An 18,728-nucleotide genomic window follows, 5' to 3' on the forward strand; every position below is an offset into this window, starting at 1 on the left:
GCCAGCGAAGTCTTTTCTTCCACCGGATGCTCGTTTTGACACCGTACACCTGGACCTCGTCAGCTCTCTCGCACCTTCGAAAGGTTACTGCTACCTGCTGACATGCATCGACCGCTATAAACGGTGGCCAGAAGCTACACCTATATCTGACATATCAGCGCCCACTGTTGCAGCAGCTTTCGTGTCTACATAGATTGCAAGGTTCGGCTGCCCAGCCACAATAGTCACTGATCGCAAGGTAGTAAGTACAATCTAACAGCGGATTGCGTAAATTAACCAGCCAGTGGTTATATGCCTGGTGCTTAGTGAAACGTATTACATATTTTTGCACTTCAAACGGAGGAGTGCGGGCCTCACATGAGGACGGGTCTTACATTAGTAAAATGGTATTCTAAAGCGCCACTTGAAGCTGCCAGTGTCTTCCCTAGAGCGGCTTCCACTCACTCTAAATGTGAAATCCTTGTAGGTTTTCATCCTCTAAGGGAAGCGGGGTACCTTCATAAGGGTTTGGTTTAGTGTTTTAAACAAGCCAAAAAGGAGAATTTAGCAACTTATCTTTGACGCGTAATTGAAACACTCTGAAATTAGGCTACATATTGACCGTGGAAACTCGCGTCAAAATTAGGCGTCCTTTGGCCCTGGAAGTTTTTGTATTTCCTCAAAGTATAAACTTAACGAGTGATTTAGTTTATGAGAAAAACATGAAAGCAGGCATATAACGTTTAGAACGTGTGACTGCGCTAAAACCGTCATTGTGAAAATGTTTTCGGGTTGCTGAGTTTTAGTTTTGAGTACACATTTTCTTCGAAATCTTCCGTGACCAAAGCGTAATGTCTGACATCAAGCGTCATTTCCTAGATTAGAGAATTACCAGAAGACGAGTAGCACGTATTGCACACGAGTATTCTTTTTATTTGGAGGGATGTTAAAAGGAGAAAGGGGGGGGGGGAGGTTGTGATGGAACATCCCGGCTGAAATGGTATCACGCAGATAATATAGAGCAATTAAGTGCCATGTGCACGTGTGTTTCTCTCCCACGAGGGGTGCTCTTGCAAGATTCGCAGCTGTGTCATTGGTAGCTTGGGACGAAGCTGACTTTTATTATTTTGCCTGGCGTTCTGCAGCCATTAGTCAAAAGGTTTACGCAAAATGAAAAATAAAGGGCTTAAAATGAAATTTTTGTCTCATCGTTAAGAAGTTGTGTAGAATTACCATTCACCTTCGTGCAAAACATTTACTTAATTTTCAAACTAACAGACATATTGCATATTAAACCACTGCATACGTGTATTCTCGGCACTTTCAGCTGTCTGTTGAAAGAGGCAAAAGAAATGAAATTGTGACATTGAAATCTTTAAAATCGGGCGTCTGGCCCGTTTTTGATATTCGAGCCGGTGACCTGTTTCTTTGCATAGAGAAATCGAATTGAATTCTGGAGTTCTACGTGTCGAAACCATGATTTGATTATCAGGCATGCCATAGTGAGGGACTGCAGATTAATTTTTATAGCTGTGATCTTTACCGCGCCCCAGTGCACGGGACACGGGCGCTTTCGCATATCGCCCCCATGGAAAGGTGGCTGCGGCCGGGATTTGGTCCTTCGACCTCACGTTTTGCAGCGCAACAGCATAGCCGCTATGCCAGCCCTGTGGCTAGATAAAGAAGCGATACATCTCATGCATACGCACGTACTAATTAGACGGGTTCATTTATGGCCCAATTAAAAGCACTATATCAAATAAAACAGTAGAGCGCTGAAGCCTGATGCTTGTGTTTGTTGGTGGTTCGCTTTGTACGTTTTGTTAAGTTTGGCACACAACAGCAAACGTTATTGGTACATGACATTTCATCTACCTCTACTACTTTTTGCTTGCCACTGTTTTAAGATGTTCAGTCTGACAGTGACGAACACGTGAGCGTGGTGCCAATACAACAAGCACCTTTCTAGTTTAGCCGCATGCTGTGCGGCTATATACATGTATGAGGAACATTCGATACTGCAGAATTCTGATATGCAGGCGTATGTCTAATGTAGTATGCTATTCTTGTGTAAAGTCACTAAGGATGGTGTCGAAAATAATGAGACTAATTTTCACGCACTTGTGTGTTCTTTTTTCGCATACCTAGCAAAGAGAAGTTCCTGCAAGAAGTTTGGAGGTCAATGTAAACCCAATAACTACACCTGCAACAGCTTGAAAGAAACAAGCAAAACATGTGGAAGAAATAAAAAATGCTGCATATGGGTGAATTAGCTGAATACACTCTACAACATACCGGTCATGCTGCTCAAAATTCAGCAATGTAGCCAGAAAAAATAGATACTGGGACAATGCGGTTCTCGACGTCAACGTTCTGTAATTTTTCACCCAGAAATACAGATGCTTGAAACATTTAAAAATAATAAATTCTCTATTCTTTAACTCATGGCGTGCAGAATCATAGGAATTGCCGATATGTCAAAATTTACTGTTTTTTTATGTGCAACAACCACTTTATTAGAGGGGTGAGCTTCTCGCTCTAACATGCCTCGAGCTTTGCTAGAAAGACTCCCCGCAATGAAATTTCCTCTTTCACAATAAACACGCGCGGCTTACACTCACTTTCGGCGCAAGCTCCGCCTGCGATATTGATAGATCTCGAACCAAAGTGTTAATTTTTTCCATCTTTGTTCGCTGCTAATAAAGCTTGTAACTTATGGTACATTATCGGAGGACAGTAAGGTTGTGCCGATATATTTACATGCAGAGACTCGCGAGAATTCCATACTGAATACAAAGTGACCATGAGTGGCGGCCATTGTGACTAGTGGGTCATTTGCTTGTATCGGTTGCCTTCTCGTGTCCTCGTGTATCACAACAGTGCTTCTGTTCAAAAGTAGCCAAGGAACTGCGCACTGAATGTGAAAGAAAATACAAAATACATAGACACTTACCGTCTAAAGAGATCATTGTGACCATTAAAAAAACGGGAAAAAGCCTGTGTGGACAAAATAAACGTAAAAAATTGCATGGTGAATAAACTGCGCAGCATATACGTGGTACGATGGCAATGGGATTACTTGTACGTATACCCTTAAATATGGTACTCTAAACAACCAGAGCTGCCGTGAATATCATGTGGCCGCCTACCAACATGCGAAGAAAACAAAGTTGTGACACATTTTTTGGCAAACCGGGGTGTTTCCAAACCCTCAACTGTACAGTAAATGGCATCCGGAAGTCTTTCATCCTAGATGTAGCACTGCAATAGCATTGCTGATCTAGTCCACATAGTCTGGACCTGCCCTTCCTATAACGACCTGAATAGAAATGTCGAATCCTGGAAGACCTGATTACTCAACAACGAAGCAGAAGAGCAACGCGAAGTCATCGGTCTAGCCGTGACCGCCGCCGAGTCCCAAGAGATTCTGGCCGACGGTTAGGGGGATGAATGGGGGTGGAATCTAATGCGTCCTCCCCCATCATTTTCGACGGGTGCAAATAAACGTTATTAAAGACGATAGTCTTTCTTGGGGAACTTAAACGCTGAAAATTTGGTCTGTCTGTCTGTCTGTTTGTCTGTCTGTCACCCGATTCAGCCACCCGGCCAAAATTGGACCACTTGCTTACCGCCCACACTACTCAAACTGGTACGGCTGTTCATACTTGTGAACGTAATCGATCACAAAGTAAATATTACGCATATCTGAGGCGCAACATCACTAGGTAAGTATTAGGAGGTGTATTCCTTTAATAGAAAATACATACATACGTAACTCTAAAGACCCTAGTTTCTTAAGCTGCGCTGAAAACGCCATGCTATGCGCGTTTTATTTGCAGCCCGTCGCTGCAGCCTCAAGTGCAAGCTCGCGCGAGCAAACGCCGCTGGCGCGCAGCGAAGCATAAGCCGCGTTTACATGAACGCGACAACTGGCGCATCGCATCGCATCACATTAATTTTCTAGTGCATCGCATCCATGTAAACGGGGATAATGCGCTAGGAAAGCGCGTCGCATTAATGCGTCAGGCAGGGGTGGATTGAGACGCGTAAGTCGACTTTCGCAATGCATGTAAACGCGATTACAGCGCATTAGGAATTATAGGAAATACAATTTGCTGTGGATCTGCTGGGCGCTCGCCGAGCTGCTTCGTGGCGTGACGCCGGAAGCGTCTGCAAGCGCTGCTTTGCGTTCAATGCGCGTGTGCCGCCACCAGCGCACCAGGGGTGATGCGCTACATGTAAACGCTAACGCATCGCATTACACGTGATGCGCTAGGAAATGTGATGCGCTACTGTCGCATTCTGTCGCATTCATGTAAACGCTGCTATAGACCGCTGCATAGACGGAACGCACGGAGTAATACATTTTAATGGTCGTACTTCTTGCGCAGCTTTTACAGCGTTGCACCTGGCTGATGTATGAAACGGAGTATAGGATGGCTAATTTAGCAGTACAGAGTTTGGAGGCACATAACCGTAATCCGTAGCGTTCATTTAATTAGGAATACATATTGTACTGGTTTTTGCGTTAGTAAATGAAAAATCAATGCGTTAGAAATGGCGTCGAATGCGTTAGAAATGGTGTAGGAAACGCTACGCGTTAAAAGAAGCCGACTGAAGCCGCGGCTCTGCAGCCGGCTTTAAGTCAACGGTAATAAAAGGTCCCAACAGATGGCGCGAGAGCAGGGCGAACGCGGTAAATTTGAATTGAATTCAGCAAAATCTCCATTGCATCCATCATGGGAGGAGTGAGAGGGGAGGGGAAGAGCGTGAGGGCCGGGAGGGTGGACAAGAGAGGGTGCTACTTATCAGGGGTGGCAGAAGATCTTTCGATGTCATTTGCAGCGAAGCAAGCAGATATGCGGCCAACTTTTTCTCTCTCTCTCTCTGGTCATGTGGGAGAGCGAATGTTGGGGCGCACAAGTGGGCAGCCAATGGCTCTGCTAGGAAACAAAACAAAACAAAACATTCCAATAGTAACGTCGCGGAGGAGGGAAGGGGATGCGGAGGCTTGGCAGTTGACACGGATGTGTCGTGCCCTTTTTATGCATATGTGGGCCGTTTCTCTTTGCCCGTAGTTTTGTGTTGCGTGCTTAAGTAAGACTGCTGGCCCACGTTACGTTTATTTAAAATTATTCACAGCAGGTGCCTTCTGCGGTAAGTGTCTTATCACCATTTTGTGAACGTAGGTTTTATCTCCCTCTGAAAATCGCGGGCATTGCATGTGTCTTGCATTACTACATTTCAACTACCAATTTGCAAAGGGTTGCGTTTGGCTATTTGTCAGACGCAGAAGTAAGGAGCGCTTCTGCGCGTGATGCCAATACATTATTATTATTATTATTATTATTATTATTATTATTATTATTATTATTATTATTATTATTATTATTATTAATCATATGTGCAGTAAGTACTCGCATAATTTTAAGAAGAAGGTGGGTAGCTTTTTAGTGCGAAAGCACTACTAGCCAATCAGACTGGACTTTATCAGCCCCTTCATACCACCCCGCGCGTTCGCGCGAAACGCCGAGGAGGCTGCGCTCGTGAAACGAGCGGTTCCGCCTCCATTTTCCTTGGACAACGGCCACGCGCGCCGCGGCGCGTGACGTCATGGAAGTATACCGCACTTCCTATAAAACGTGCATGCGTGCCACGCCGCTTAGTGAGTTCTTATTTACCCCTCGCCTTTGTGCAACGACGCCTGGGTTTGTATGCGGGAAATATGGTAAGTGAATCGGAATCGTCGTCGGGAATGTCTAAAGAAGAGATTCGTTGCACCAAGCACCGCGAACGACAAAGAGCTACGACAGAGGCGAACCACAGAGGCAGCGGGAGTCAACCGACGAAAAAGACGTGACCAAGCGATGGCAATGGTAGCGACAAACTAGACAATTCATGGCGTTGAAACGTGCTAACAAAACTGACGAAGAATGACTGAAGCGAATGGTGAACGAGAGATTGCACAAGCGTACCAAGCGCGATGCCGAAACGGATGAACAGCGAGAAGCCCAAGTAGCTGCGGACGTTACATACCAACATCGCAAAGAAAGAGTGCTTTCGCATGATATTCCGTGATTGGCTCAGCCAAACCATCTGTCACTTTTTACAGCGAAGCGGTCTATAGCTATGATCCCGGGATTTCTTCGTGGCGTATCGTCTATAGACAACTATCATAATCAATGGCTCATACCCCCGTAAGGCAAAAGCTACAAGCATTCAGCAAAGTGAAGCGAACAGTGCATACGTTCTTTGGAATCACGCATACAACATACAGAATAGCACACATTTCAATGAAGAACGAGCTCAAAACAAGCATCCTAACCACATCATTGATGGTAAGGCGTTCCTGCGCCTACATGTAGTGGGAAGCTCGTAGCGCTCCCCACATACGGTTCCCGGTAAATATTACTGTTGCGCAAGCTGCCGTGCTGAAGGCAGCTTGACTGTAGCATACGAAGCACGGAGTGACGTACCTACACTTTCGTACGTAAAAGAACCTTCATAGCTCATAGCTGAGAATGTTGCAGCTGCCACCCTGAGCTCGTGTTCATCGTCGCGTATACATAGAGTGGTAATGGCGTGATGCGCCTCTCAGACGCCGCTGCAGAAACGCCGCTCAAGAGCTTTCTTCATGCGGTGCTTGCAGGTTTCAGGTAGTCGAAAGCGCGAGGACCTGCTGGTGAATGCAAAGTGCCACGGCATATCTACTCCTCTGAGCAGCGCTTCGGCCGGCATACTAGAGGATTGCATGCGTGGGAGGCTTTGTAGGATGCCTTCCATTGAGAAGTTTTGTGCCGCATGCGTACACTCCTCATGAGAAGGCATACACAGTTTCGCTGTGATGCCACTTTGAAATATGTATTGCTCAAGTCACACGATGTCAAGCTGCAATAAAATGCTGCCGATATCTGTGTGTATTTGTTTAACGCGCATGAACTTAGAAACGAGGCCCCTGAACAATGATGTAGTCAACTAATGAAACTACTAAAAAAATTAAGGTGCTATAGCGTTACCGCTTTGGCTGTCATACGTTCACAGAATTGTACCCCTCGAACATTCAAGACTTCTCGCTATCTACTGAAAATTGTAGAAAAAGGTAGGAGAAACGAAGAAAATTGGCCGCATGTAATTAGCATCGCTAAAACACCTTGAACCTCCTCTTCGGAAGGAGTCCATGGCTTGCAATCCTGATGTTTCTTCGTTCAATACCTCCACTAGGGTATTGTATAAGTGCTAAACAGCTCCTTTCTGTTGAACGCGAGAAGCCCCCAAAGTATTTAAATTGTGGGACCGCCGACATGATTAGCGGCATCAGAGTCAACTGTGGACGAAGAAAAGAACGGTCGCGCGAGAAGTGGCGCGAGCAGTGGCACGAGGGCGGCGGGAGCTGTGGCTGGGCGCCCTGGGGCGCGGCTGGTGGCCGGCGGAGACTGGAGCCCGCTGCCTGCTCGCGTGGACTGCGGGATCGAGCCGTTTCCCATATTGGCGCCCAACGTGGGGCCCCGGATGTGTTCCGGGATGCACCATGGCCGTGGGGAAGGCCGAAGGCGCCCGTTCCACGGCCAGTATGGCGACTCCTACCCCGGCCCGGTGCGTGACCATTTGCGCGGTGCGAGCTGCACCTCTGGTGACGAGCGCTTCCGCCGGTTTCTCCTCCGTCACCGTCATCAAGCCTGGCGTGGAACCTCGTGGCGGCGTGGTCTCCTACGCAGCTCCCGGCGCCGCCGTTCGAAAAGGGCTTCGCCGGTGCAGGTGACGTCATGAGCGCGATGGCGATTACACCACCTCAAGAGCGGCTCCGTCCCTCGGCGCTGCAGTGCGTGGTTCCACCCAGACGGCTTGAGAGGACCTGGTGAGCGGTGCCCTGTGTTCCGGTGAGATTTCGGGAGCTCGAGGCCAGTTTGCAACGGTGCGGCGGCGGCACCGTTAGAGCGATAATCGGGATCGTCTGCGATCTTCCCCACTTGTCACCTACGTGTTGCGGTGCAGTGCAGTCTCTGTGGTGGCAAGGCATTGAGCTGACAGCGGCTCCTTCCGGCGACCTGCTGCGTGCACTTGTCAGAACGAGGTCGGAGCGCAAAACCAGACCAGGTGCGCGTCAAAAAAGGGTTTGGAGCCTTTAGGTTCCTGCAAGACTTCAACACCGAGGCTGCACCACCTGATCTGCCCGATGTTCGCGAGGGGTCCACCCTTGAAACCAGCCAGATTTAGGGCCTGCGCGTTCCAGGAAGACCTTGGTGACTGGGACGTTACCAGCTTCGCCGATCCTCGTTCAGTGCATTAGCAGTCTACAAAGTTCGCCCCAGGCAGGCGTGTCATGCCGTCGCTGCCACCCACCGTGAACCAGTGCCGTCAACGCCTTCGCAGAGGAAGGAGCAGTGCGGGAACGCCGATATGATTAGGGGCATCAGAGCCAACTGTGGAGGGTGAAGACGATGGACGCGCGAGCTGTGGCTGGGCGCCCTGGGGCGTGGCCGGTGGAGACTGTAGCCTTTTAGCGTAGACTCACACAACATAAAATCACGTCTCTCACAACATAAAATAATATAAAATAAATGAAATTAATAAACTGCAGGACAGATGAGGCCTCCATCAGTGCGTATTATCAACAGTTCCAACTTGACAAAAGCCGACTTATGGTACATCACTGTCAACTCAATGAACTCAAAGAAGCTGTTGAAAATCATGAGCCATGTTATTAAGAGTCCTGTGCACTTTATCGTTATCTGTGAGCTCACATCTTGTGAAGCGTTACGTCGTAATTTATTTCATTGATTTATATGTTATATAAACACTACAAGTGAATTTTAGCCGTCGCCGTGACGTTTAGTGCGAAGTCCAAGTGGGATCAGATCGCGCATCGCACTCCATATGCTGCGGGTATAACGTGAAGCAGCAAGAAGAAGGTGAGGACAGGAACCGAAAACAAACACAACAGGATGAGCGCTCGCCAAAATCAAGTTGATGCTACTGTAGATATGTTGTGGGTGTGAGGAAAAGTGTGTGATGGTGAGTGAGCCCACAAGGAAGGAGGTTTAAAGCGTGCTGTTTTTCCGTGCGTTCACTGCTGACCTCATGTGATCAAATGCGCGCAAGGGGAGGCGAGCTTCTACGGAAGGCTGTTAGTCTATCCTGGCCGGGGCTGCACGGCTGTTGGTGTGGCTGAGCGCATGCTCGGCTCACACGCTTTGGCGCAGCATATACGCTGTGGAGCGTGAAAAAGCTTAGGGCGCGACAAGGTAGCTGGTGGTTTGATGCGTGCTGTGTTTCCTCGTGCTTAGTGGTGGTAGTTCCTTAATCATAATTTCTTCAAGACGACCTGAAACGAGAGACCGCACAAAGTGTTCGGTTCTCACAGCCGGTGCTCTTTATTCCGCCAGTAAGGGTACAGTGAGCTTTCGCGGTAATCGAGCAAGATCTGTCTATGTTTGCGTTGGCGCACCGGACGCCATACTTCGTATTTATTTAGTAAGCGAGTGTTTTCTGCAATCTATACAGCCGATAGGAAACTACTAACCTTACTTGTAGTCGTCTAATACCTTGCTATCGCTATCAACGTTTCGCCTTTCGGCCAGAACTCCAACATTCTAATTACGCAAAACCGAATGCTCACTGGTACAACATTGTTGGTCACTCCTGCAAATCACGCGATTGTTACTCTGATTAAGCATGAAGTTGTCTATATAAGCCGACAAACAAGTGAATATCATATTGCTGAATTTACACTTCCATTCTAGCAGAGTGCAATAACATGAACTTTTTGTGCAATACTATGCACACATGTTTATGACACAACATATTCATGGCGCCTATCACCAACCAAGCAATTTCAAATCTGTGTGAATCTAGACCCAAGAACGTAAATTTTTTCTTCATATATTGTAGCAAGAGAGCACCTCGGTGTATCTCGAACCAACGACCAAGTATGACCATGGCTGCGTATGCTGCCTTGCCAAATAGCTCATAACCTGGGTCACTAGATAGTTCATGGTGAAATAGGAAGAGATTATGCCTGCTGTACTGAGGGAATCAGGTTTGAAAACAACCGTCGGACCAAATAGGGTCACTGGGTATGCAAAAAAAATTGTCAGAACCCATCTCACGATGACTGTCAACGGTAATGCGTTTAGCATTGAATCACTATAGCGATACGACTTATTCCCGCCGTTGATACAAGTTATGTAAGGTCGTGTACCGCAGCAGGACGCTTATTTCGCGCTTCTCTAAGAAGGCTCGGCGCCTCTAGTGGAGCCTCCTCAGAGCCTTCGCGTGGCATCCTGAATGCATGGCGCGCCAATGCGCGCGAACGCTGAGAAACACGTAGTGCGGTAACGAGACTCCACTCTGGCGCTTCTTTCTGGAGACGCTGCGCCATCTAGTGGCACTGAATGGAAGCTCGAGCGTGGCCTCCGAGACACGAAGCGTGACGGTGCCGGTGCCTATGAATGCTGAGAATCGTTCCCTCGCTTGCCGCACACTTAGTGGCACATACTCACGGATTTAAATTGGCGAAAAGTTCATTGAAGATACCCCGTGCATTCCCCGTGCATTCGTGGTGCAGCTGAATAAAACTTTGGCGTGAAGGCATTCACTGAAAAGCGGCACATACCGAGTGCATCACTGGCGCAGCCTGATTATGCATCGACTTTCTCTCCTTGAGGAACCCCTGTGACGCGGGCTCGAATACGCTCAGCATCTCTACTGCTGAGCGGAATCTAGTTCCGGTTCTGGCCGATTGCTCCTATAGGAGCGTCAGAGGTCCCCCACTGTAAATACACGCCTCCTACATAACGGATTTCGATGGTGGCAAAACGCTGTATCGCTATATTGATTCAATGCTAAGCGCACTATAGTCGACAGTCATCGTGAGATGGGCTCTGTCGAATTTATTGCCTTTATTCCCAACTTCATCTTCATTTGACAAGGAAACAGTGAGATGAAAAATACTGAGTACTGAATCGACGTCAAAGAGGTTTATTAAACACCGGTACATGCCCAGTAGCCCATGTCGACGTGAAAGAGGTTCGTTGAAGAGCGACCCATAGGTACCGAATACCGCACAACCCAAGGCCTAAGTTGGTCCCCCGGTTGGTTTTGAACCGTGCTTCCTCAGCATAGCAGCATGATTGCGACCCATTCGACCATGGACTACACAGTGACCTGGGCTGACGGGAAAATGGTTCGAGGAATGATAGGCCAATATAAAGATCGGTGCGAAGAGAGATAGCTACCGGAAAGTGCGTGAAGGAGCCTAAGAATGCTAATCAGATTAAAAAAAGCACACCTTCTTAGATTTACAAACATGTTAAAGAGCCCCAGGTGGCCAAAAACGATCCGGAGTACACCACTATAGCTGGTGTCATAATGAGATCGTGCTTTTGGCACGTAAAACACCCCAATTCTTAATGTTTCGACAATCCTGCAAAAACCAAAATTAAAGAACCAGTGGGTGAGAAATGCTGCCGAATGGAGAAGTAAAACGACTATATAATATATTGGAATACCACCTTGCCCATAAATTCACACTTTTGCTGAATACACAGTGAGTTTAGTCGAAAGCATGATAATTTGCAGGAAATTTAGATGGCGGCAAAAAACGAAGGTATTAGATCTTTAGCGTTGACAGAAATTAACCTATGAGATTTAGCTGCCGCCTGGTACAGATAATTTTGTGCGGAAATATTTACAGAATGACTAGGTCGATAGTAGCGGAGGCACAGACGTGCTGATTAGTCGACGTATAAAGTGCCACAATAAAAAGGAATCTTTTATAGAGAACTGTTGGTTTAGCGTTATGTGGGAAGGATAAAAGAAGTGGTTGTGGGAAGGATGCCTATAGTCAGGTAAGATCAGCAGAAATCTCTCTAAAAAAAACTGAATGGCAGTGTTCGAAATGAAATAAACGTTTTCAGAAAATCGGCCTAGGTGATATTAGTAAAGTGCTGAAAAAGTGCATGGAGGATCTAGACAAACATACTAATGACGAAAGTTATCCCGTGTTTGATCTGTTTGTAAACGCCGAGCCAAACATGTGCTGGATGAACCCGTATAACGCAGATGTTCATGCTCAGCCTAAACAATGCTCTTCTGCTTGCGTTTGCGTCATTGCTGAAACGTAATGTTGCCGCGTATTCGCTTCTGAAATAGTCATTCTGGTTATACGAAGGTTACGTGCTTCGGCGCTTATTGAAAGAGGGCGCCAAGTAACGCGACAATTGGAAAGTACATATATCGGCATTCTGTTGGACCCATGCAGCCTTCAGAAGTAGACCGCGTAGAAAGAGATTCTCCAAATGCCCAGCCAGGATGTCGGATAAACTTGGACGAGGCAATCAGGAGCAGCTAGTCGTTCACTGTTCACGTTCTTCCAGCGCTGGCAGATACGAATGTCGTAGCACTAAACTATTCATCTGTTTCTGGGCGTTCGTGAAGCCGCGTCACGGCCCTGCTTACTTTGACCAGAGGCTTGCGCTCGATCCGAGACACTGCGGGTGTTGTGTTTTGCAACGCAGAATCCCATTTGTATTTGTTAAATAGTTGAGACGTAACCCATTTAACCTATGACTCGACTCACATCTACGCTTCCCTAGTGCACCGCTATGCACGCGTCGAGCTCAATGTGGCCACCTGGGCACTTGTGGTGCTGCATCAGCTGCACCTATAGTATACAACAATACCTCCAAGGCAATTCGCGCCGTTCCTTCGCGGCTCCACCCTAATGTGTGCACTATTCTTTGCTGTTTCGAACTTATTCAAGTACACGTCCAGAGACAATTACACTGCCGGCTCAGTTGCACTTATCTCTACTTGCATCTACCCAACCTCCTCGCGGAATTTTTGTTCATTTACACTGACTCATCTTGAGAAAATATATATGTTCATACATGATGTGCAGCGTGACGTCAAATCTGTAGCCAGTTTTCAAGCTCAAGACTGCTTAGCGAGAGTACAAATCCAGAAAAAAAAAAGATTTTACACCCATCAAGGGAATTTGCGAAAGTACATAATTTCCCTATAATAAATGAAGTTAGGTACTGAAGCGTAGTGTTAATGAGCTGGTAATATGAAGTACACAAAACGTTAAGAAAGTTTGTTTAACCCCCTTGAGTTATAACATTTCAGAGAAGAAGATAAATGCGAATATCTTATCACAATTATTACCTGCAGAAAAAAAACTGCTTTTTTTAATGATTATAGTCGGTTCTATCTACTGTGTGTGATGTTGAAACTATGGCAAAAACAACCAGTCGAAGATCCAGGCAGCATACAGAGAAGCATAGGTTCGCACACCTGTACACTGATTCACGCGCTACTTCACTCCTGTAGTAAGTCGCACGTACTTTGGTGAAAACATGCATAGTTCAGGCTTGTTATGATTTTTCGCAATACCGACAGAACCACGGAAATACAATTTTGTAGGCATGTCGAACAATGAACAATAGATGCGAACTATTCTAGACGACAAAAGGTTCCGTCGCTGAGTTATCGTTTAGGTGAATCTAGTGTTTATTCGCAGGTTTATGAAACGAAACCACCTGCAGTGTGCGTTCTCATATAGACAATTGTAGGCTATGAATAAAAATATTCATGATAATGCTTTTTTATAAGCACCAGCTAGCTATGATGCCTGCGCGACTAAAATTTGCAGCTGGGAAATTTGGAATGGTAATTTCATTGGGATGACGATCGCCATGTTATATTTAGGGTGAAGGGATCCGGGCACCACCATCGAAGGTGCCACGCCTTCTATTTAAGTCCTTACACTGTGTAGTAGGGCATTATATACATGCCCAATTAATGAGGGGATAAAGTAGGATTATTTCTGGCAAAATAAAGTACTGACTCACCATAAACGCGATTGTATTTCCGGAGGCATGTGAAAAGTAAGAACGAAAACTTCTTTTGAAAAACATAAAAACGGTGCGGCAGAAATCATTGAGATGATTGTAAAAATTCAGCAAATGCCTCATGCTACGCGACACTAAAACAAAGTGTACTGCGATGTTACCACGCTTCGCCACCCTTGTAAAATAAAGTGGTGAGGGGCAAGGTGAGGGACTGCGGCCGTTTCGGGGTGACAGTGAGGGGTGAAAACCTGCCTGTGAACAATCTTTACTTTGTTTGAGTAAGCTGCTCCATGGGCACATTGTCGAGTATGCCTACCAGAGTTTGGCAAATGACCTAATTTTATTGTTTTCCTCCCTCATCCGCAGGACACCAGTCACATGAATGCCTCACTCTCACCCTCACATAGAAATATTTGCCCGCCTTTCCTCGCTGTTGGCCTCCCCTTTAAAAAAATTACACACCTCACATCACTCTCACGTTCTCTTAGCTTTTGTTTACTAGAATTTCAAATAAAGCATTTTCTCGTCCCGCAAGCTTAGCTTACAAAAACGGTTGCAGGACGTCCCGAACTAATTGTGGAATTGATGAAGTGTGCCACAATACTTTGCTTATAAGGGCATTTCGCTAAACCTAAAGATTACGTCACCCGCAATGCTCGCGGAGCGATCACCATACCTGTCGCCTTTCTTATTATTTTTTTTCTTACTAGCTGGAAGTGCACTTCCAGCTAGTAACAAAAATTTAAGACAGACGAATTGGCGCATTTACCTGCGCATTGCAAAGACTGCCCCAGTGAATCACGTTTTAAGGAGATAAAGATTCTGGGGAGAAGCCAGGACTAGACGGCACGAGAACTGATGGAGGCTTATCACATAACAAAGAAAGTCCAAGACTGTGTCAGCGATACCCCCATTAAGCTTTTTGAATCAGAGATAGGTTTTTTTAATAAGTGGTTGCCCCGCCAGACTGATGAAGGGACTTGGCGTTGCGCACTGCGCATGTCTATTTGTCTAGTTATTTCTACGTATTCCCGTGAATAAATCAGTTGCACGTTACCGCCCGTGTCGTCGTTTTGTGTTTCTCTTTCTCTGTTTTTGTCCTTCATTGGCAGTCAACATGTAATGCAGTTCAAAGTTAGCTATAAAAAAGGGGTTAGGCAAGGAGGCACGATCTCTCCAATGCTATTAACTGAATGCTTAGAATAAGTATTCAAACTCTTAGACTGGGAAGGCTTAGGAGTGAGAATCAACGGCGAATATCTCAGCAACCTTCGGTTTTCAGATGATATTGTCCTATTCAGCAACAACGGGATAAATTACAACAAATTATTGAGGACCTTAACCGAAAAAGTGTAAGAGTGGGGTTGAAGATTAATATGCAGAAGACAAAGATAATGTTCAAAAGCCTGTCAAGGGAACAAGGATTCAGGACAGCCAGTCAGCCTCTAGAGTCCGTAAAGGAGTATGTTTATCTTGGTGAATTATTCACATGAGACCCTGATCATGGGAAAGAAATTTACAGAAGAATAAAATGGGTCGGAGTGCATACGGCAGACATTGCCAAATCCTGACTGGGAGCTTACCACTAAACCAAAAGTGTTCAATCATTGCATTCTACCGGTGCTAACATATGGGGCAGAAACTTAGAGGTTAACAAAGAATTGCAAGAACAAGTTAAGGACCTCACAAAGAGCGATGGAATGAAAAATGTTGGGCCTAACGTTAGGAGACAGGACGAGAGCGCTGTGGATCAGAGAGCAAACAGGGATAGCCGTTATTCTAGTCTACATTAGGAGGAAAAAATGGAGCTAGGCAGGCCATGTAATGCGTAGGATGGATAACCGGTGGATCATTAGAGTTACAGAATAAATACCAAGAGAAAGGCAGCGCAGTCGAGAACGGCAGAAAGCTAGGTGGGGTGATGAGGTTAGGATATTTGCAGGCGCAAGTTGGAATCAGCTAGCGCTAGACAGGGGTAATTGGAGATCGAAGTCATCCAGGTATCATCCAGGTAAAGTCATCCAGGTATCAAGCGGTTCCTGGAATCTCTTTTAGTATTTGGCTGATGACGGACTGAAACATTGAAGGCGCGCTTACCACACCGTAAGAGAACCGTCTGAACCGAAAGAAACGGAGGTGCGTGTTCACGGTCACAATTTCCTGCGAAGTCTCATCAAGCTCGAGTTGCAGATATGCGTTTGACAAATCCAGAACAGTCAAAACTATACCCCTGCTACTGTTGCAAAATTTTCTTCGGGCAAAGGAAGCGGATAGTGGTCTATAATGAGATGCGGATTTACAGTCACACGATAATCACCGCAAAGTGTCTCGCTTTTGTCGTCTTTTAAAACTATCACTAGTGGCATTGAACCGCCTGTCAACCAAGCAAACCCTACCCACAGCGCCCAACGGCGCATTATAAGCTTTACCATGCCCGCTTGGACCGTTCAACCGCGTCCGAATTTACCTGTATGGCCAGCTGCCGTGCGGCGATTGTGGAAGCCAGAGGATAATGGTTGGAATCCAAGTCTTTACACGTTACGCCAAGACTGTAACTCTTCCAGTAGCTATTACGCGTGAATTCGCTTTTTTTATTCTTTGGTGCTTATTCCATCATCACGGGGCTCCAAAAATATTCGGTGACAGAGGCGGGGATTTTATACACCCTATTGCAAAACCGATCGTCTTCCAATGCCATCCAGTGTGACACCAGCGCGTTTTTTTGACACTGGATAGTACTGGGGACACGAGATTCTAGTGAACAAATAAAAAATTATGCCTGTTGATATGTGCAAATAAGGAACGGCTGTAAAATTTGGTTGTAATAGCCCGAACAATGTCCCGAGTCGGGGCTCCAGCTGATATCTTTTCTTTCGACCAATCGTAAAAGAAAATCAGTGTTGCAACACTTGACGGCGTATCATTTTCATACTGACAAAATAGTTTTTCTGTCTGTTAGAGGCGTCGGAGCTACTTTCGGGGAGAAAGTGCATCTACCCTGCTTTTGCTAGACATCTAAACACGAACTGAAACTGCGTCCGTCGGCTGGCATGGTAAACTATCTGCATGTCAGCACCTTCGGACGTTATGTAATTGTGAGCAATGCAATACCTGATGTAAGAAATACATGGAGTTATTGCTATGTTCGTCTAGAACTCGTGATGTCAGTCTACCTGGCGGCTGAACCTTTACGTTTAGCTTTAACATGGTGGGCTGATTTTTGCTCGCTTTTTACTCGGGCAACATGTTTTTCGCGTATTTTTCTTTCGTGAAAGATGCGGTATCTTCGTTTAGCTAAGTGCCTTAAAACATTGTGATGTCGCGCACTTGCAGAGAGTGGCCTGGCGAACCCCGTGTTTCTTCAAAAAGTGGTCGAAACCGTATTGGGCTTCTGATCTGTAGGCCAGATGTGCGAATTCTGGTGGTGCAAGTGTATTTTTTAAAAACAATGTTGCATAAAGTGCTCCCTCTTGCTTTATTTAAAAATGTATATGCGGTAGGCAGGCATCGCGTCTTTTGCGCTGTAGAGTAGCTTTTTCGGCCAAAACAGAGCGCCTCCCAGTATGCCGCTCAAGTCCAGCGCTCCAGCATCCAGCGCAGCACTGAACTCACAATCCGGTATGGTCTGTACACTGGGTCTCATTGGGCCAAGATTTTCCAATACACTAAGAAATGATCGAATCCCTCCTTGCTGAGTGTAGCATCATTCTGTCCCATAGCGATTTTCATTCCCAAACGAAGATTTAAGATTCTACCGCATACTTGGGGAACTGTTAAGCTAATAGCTTTTTCTGAACACATCAATTGCGATGCCGTACTTCCGTTACCACGCAATAAAATGACTCAAGGAACCACCAGTTATTGATATTTTTTTCTTTTATTTCAATGTCACCTTTTTTTGTGGACACTTTGCTGCCCCACAACACCTGATCTATCTCAGCTAGTGCGCTCAAATTTTAGAAGTGGTCCGGCACCTGAAGATTGCTTTTAGTTGGTTTGTTCGCTGACAAACGATGGTCAAAGACATTAGAAACCACGATATGAAAGCCAGCAGTCCATATGCACGTCCTCAACTAGGTCTCTTGATTGACCCAGAAGGTCCCCTCAAACCCTTGGCCTCTTTCCCAGACTATTGCTCGCTGTCACGCTCTGTACCGTGTCACCAACGCCGCCCTCTCCTGTGAACGATATTGTTGAGCCCGTCGCAGTATCACCAGATGTGTGTCGTCACAGTCGCGATATAGGGTATGTTAGCCGCCTTAAGCTATACTTCGACCCCCTCATTTTGTTGGCGCCCTGAGTCACCGGGATGGCACTGCTTCGCCCCTGCGGCCAATTAATGCAACAAGCAAACTCTTCTGCTTCGGGCGGCAAGTTGCTGAAGTTGATGACCCGTATGAAGATTGCGAAAGAACTCGACCTGTTCGCTTACAGTATAGTAGTTTTCAGTGACTGCTGTGAATAAATCGTCTCATACCACTTGCACAGACTCAGTGGTCTAAATTTTCTTTTCGGGCTCCCAATGGTACATGTGTATTGGTACACTGTGTAGAACATCATGCGCATACCCAGAGTCATATAAGCAGAGGTGCATACCCAGATAGCCAAACTGTTGGCTACTCTGCAAGGCAGCTGCAACCACGGACCTGTAGGAGCCTACCAAAGGCAGTACACACGTCGGATTCTACGAACGCCATCCTCAGAACTCTACATCTGCTGTGAGCACTTTACGCTCCGCTGATTTTTCCCGATCGATTACAAGATGGATTTTTTAGACTATTTCGTAGCATCGCAACAGTTAGTCAAAGAGCTCGACGCCGTACAGTGCGTCGTGTCTTCATTTATGCCTATCCATATTTGTTAGGCTCTGTCTACAATGAACAGCGTTTGGGCATGTAG

The sequence above is a fragment of the Dermacentor silvarum genome, chromosome 4 (genome assembly GCF_013339745.2).
Source record: "Dermacentor silvarum isolate Dsil-2018 chromosome 4, BIME_Dsil_1.4, whole genome shotgun sequence".
NCBI lineage: Eukaryota > Metazoa > Arthropoda > Arachnida > Ixodida > Ixodidae > Dermacentor > Dermacentor silvarum.